Genomic DNA, 3,918 nt, shown 5'->3' with positions numbered 1-3,918 from the left:
TTCGGTTCGATTTTATTTCGATTTTTTAATGGGCCTGCTTAGTGGGCTTTTTAAAATTTTAAACTTTACAATTTTTTCAATTTCTTGTTTGATTTTTCAACTTAATGGGCTAAAAAGTAAAAATAGACAATACATCAAAGAACTGCATTACTAATTTACTTAAAACTACCAAATATCAATATATCAATATGCCATTAGGCATTAACACCACAAATTTTAAATTCACAATATAACTAAAACACACAATTTTAATTTCACAATGACACTAAAACAAAAGTTGCATTATAGATTTGTAGTTAATGTCTTCACAAATACAACATAATAACAATCTAACAAGTAACAATAAAGTCTTTCATGAACTCATAATAAACAATAATAAGCAACAAACAATGTATTTTAAACTTCTTATCTTCTTCCATGAGATAACTTTCAATTCAAATGTCAACAATAACAAACAACAATAATGAGTTTCTTGACTTTCTTCCATGAGACACGTGCCAACAAAATTATTTCTTCATTGTCTTGACCCTTGAACCTTTTAAGATAAAATCAAATATTAGCAACTTAGAATACTACTTTTAAGATTAAAAAATGATATGATTAAATAAATGATATATTAAACTCACCGCTTGCAAGTCAATCATAGATTAACAATGGAAGAGTTTCTTCCACTATTTGTCATCTCTATAATTAAGAAAAAGAAACATGTCATACAAGATACAACACAAAAAGTATTTTATTTTTTCCATAAATAAATAAAAAATAAAAAGTCTTACCAAGTTCAATTTTTTCAAGAAACTCCAAACTTTCTTCAACACAAATAGGCTTGGTTTCTTGTCTAAGCCAATCTTGGACACAAATAAGACATTGCACACATTTGGGAGTCAATGAACTTCTAAAGGGATCTAGAATTCGACCACCGGTGCTAAATGCACATTCCGATGCCACACTCGACATAGGAATAGCCAATACATCTCGAGCCAACTGTGAAAGTACTGGAAATCTAGGAGAATTAACTTTCCACCAACTCAAAATATCAAAATCTCCAGATTCAGGTTCTTGGTCTTCAAGAAGATATTTATCCAACTCAGATTTAACACCTAAACTTCAAGAATCATTCTTTTGTTTCTTCATGTGCAGCTTAGTTCTCAAAGAATTTTTGGACACATTTTGAGAAATACCACTATCAGAAGAATCAGATGACTCAGATGAAGATGCTTGACTTTTGGAACCTTTTCCATACTTACTTACATATATCGCAAACAAATCTCTCAAGTAAGCCTCTACTTTCGTATTCACTACGTTTCTTCCCCAAGTAATTCTTCAAGATCAGAACTAACATACACAAATTTATTGCGAGGATCCAAAACAGAAGCAATAAAAATCATTATGTTCATTTTTTCAGTAGTCCCCCAATATTTATTGAATTTTTCTTTCATTCCCAAATTCATTTTACTCAAATCAAGGTCATTACTTGCTATACACAATTTCAAATAAGCATCAAGTTTACATATATCTTCTAAATGAACATTACAAGTAACATATCGTGAACCTAAAACTTTCAAAGTGAGCTCATAAAATTTTTCAAGAAACTTTGTGACATTCCTCACATTAGCCCAATCTTCATATTGAACTGACCCTGCGATACTTCCATCTTCACAAACATCAGTAGCAAGAAAAGAATTAAAATTACCATCATAAAGATCAAACCTCTCAAAATCTTTCTCAAACTTTTCTGTTGTGTCTAACATCAAATAGGTGGAATTCCACCTAGTAGGCACATCTAAAGACAACATCTTATCTCATTCTATCTTTTGCATTTCAACACATTTCAAGAAATTTCTTGTCCTTGAAGAAGATAATCTAACATATTTCACCATTTGTCTCACCTTTTTGATAGAAGGACCAATTTCTTTCAAACCATCTTGCACAATTAGATTAAGTATATGAGCCATACATCTCACATGGAGATGCTTACTTTCCATCAAATTAGTTCCCCACATATCTAATTTTTTGGACAACTCTAAAATTGCCACATCATTTGAAGAGGCATTATCAACCATAACAGTAAAAACGTTATCCAACTTCCAATCAAGTAAACAATTACTAATAGACTCAGCCAAAAATTCAATATTCTTTTATGAAGCACCCAATCTCTATCAATAAAGTGAGAAGTCAAACACATATAATTGATTCTTTGCACTGAAGTCCATGTGTCTGTTGTGAGACAAATTCTTGGTTGTATTTCTCTTAAAGATTGTTTCAAATTTATTTTCAATTCACCATAAACTTTATAACAATCCCTTATTATGGTTCTACGAGAAGGAATATGAAACAAAGGCTGGAATTTACTCATAAACTTCTTAAAGCCTTCTTTTTCAACAAAACTAAAAGGTAGTTCATCCAAAATAATCATCTCAACTAAATCTCTCCTACATACCTCTTGCTCAAATTTCCAAGTCTCTAAATTGTTATTTTGAATATTTAATAATTTTTTTAATACCGGGTGCAACAGTCGGAGGTTTATGCACTTTACACCGATAAGTCAATTGTTATTTTAGTCCACTTGTTCCATTTCTTGTTGTATTGGCAGCATAATATTGTTTACAATATAAGCACTTTGCTTTAACTAATACACCATTTTCAAAAACCTTTTCAAAGTGTTGCCAAACAGGAGATCTAGGATCCATTTCTTTTTTTTTGTTATTTCTGTGCCAATTGATGGATCATTGCTATTACTAGGTGTATTATCCGTAGAATCAGCCATACTTATTCGACTTTGATAAGCTACACCCATATTTAATTGTTTTTGTTCAACCATCTATATATATATATATATATATATATATATATATATATATATATATATATATATATATATATATATATATATATATATATATATATATATATATAAATTCACAATAAATTCCCAATAACTAGTAATAAAAACAAAATCAGAAAAAAAAGTAAAAAAAAATTAAAAAAAGTGAAAACAAACGGACAAACCTGTTGTCTAGTGTCCTGACTCCTGCGCGGCTGCTGGCGGATGGCGCGGCTGCTGTTGCTGCTTCCTCTTCTGGCGGACGGCCGGGCGCCGGTGCTGCTGCAGTGCTGCTGCTTCTCGCGGTTGCTGCTGCTACCTGCTGCTTCTCGCGGTTGCTGCTGCTACCTGCTGCTTCTTGCCTTCTTCTGGTGGACGCCTGGACGGCCGGCGCTGCTGCTTCTTCTGGCGGCGGCCGGCGTTGCTGGAGGAGAAGAGGAAGAGGAGAAGAGGAAGAAGAGGAAAAGGAAAGGAGAAAAAGAAAATCAGTCAACTAGAAAGAGAGAGGAATAGGACCATAGGTTTTCTATTTCTTACTTTCTTTTTTTTTTAAAATTATTTAATATTAATAATTATTAATTAATATAATATAAATTATAGTACAATATTTTGGTTTAAATCGAAATACCAAAAACCAAAATAATACATACCGAAAATCGAATCGAAATACCAAAAAATACAAAAAAGTAAACCGAATACCGAATCGAAAACCGAAATACCGGTATCAAAATTCAGAAATTTCGGTTCGGTTCGTGTTTCTGTTTTTTGGTGTGTATGCCCGCCCACCCCTACAATTAAAGAATTATTCTGTTAAATCTTTTAAATAAATAAAAAAATTCTCAATTTGTTTTTTTAAAAAGGGATGACTTTTTAAAAGTCGTCATAACAATAAATATTTTGTTTTGTATTTTACAGCGGAAAGCTGCCCTAATATCAATTTCTCTTGGAGCTCGTTGGACATTATTGCTCGAAGAAAAAAAAAATTAAAAAGTGTCTTTAAATTATGTAAAAGAAATAAAAATATCTTCTATTTATAGTTTGATTGAAAAATAGTTTTATCACTAAATTTTTTATTTTTAAATGTCCTTGTAGTC

General features: G+C 31.3%; 1 long non-coding RNA gene across 1 annotated transcript; it reads right to left on the bottom strand.

Moving 5' to 3' along the window:
• Positions 1-266: 266 nt before the first annotated feature.
• On the bottom strand, positions 267-3,599 carry LOC112940705 (uncharacterized). Its single transcript, XR_011220697.1, has 3 exons — positions 3,010-3,599; positions 627-684; positions 267-535 (listed from the first exon to the last, which is right to left on the bottom strand). It is a non-coding gene; the product is annotated as an uncharacterized lncRNA (long non-coding RNA).
• Between the last annotated feature and the right edge of the window lie 319 nt (positions 3,600-3,918).

The sequence above is a fragment of the Solanum lycopersicum genome, chromosome 1, assembly GCF_036512215.1.
Source record: "Solanum lycopersicum chromosome 1, SLM_r2.1".
Classification (NCBI taxonomy): domain Eukaryota; kingdom Viridiplantae; phylum Streptophyta; class Magnoliopsida; order Solanales; family Solanaceae; genus Solanum; species Solanum lycopersicum.
The sequence above is the reverse complement of the archived record's forward strand: the minus strand, read 5'-3'. Positions and strand labels throughout refer to the sequence as shown.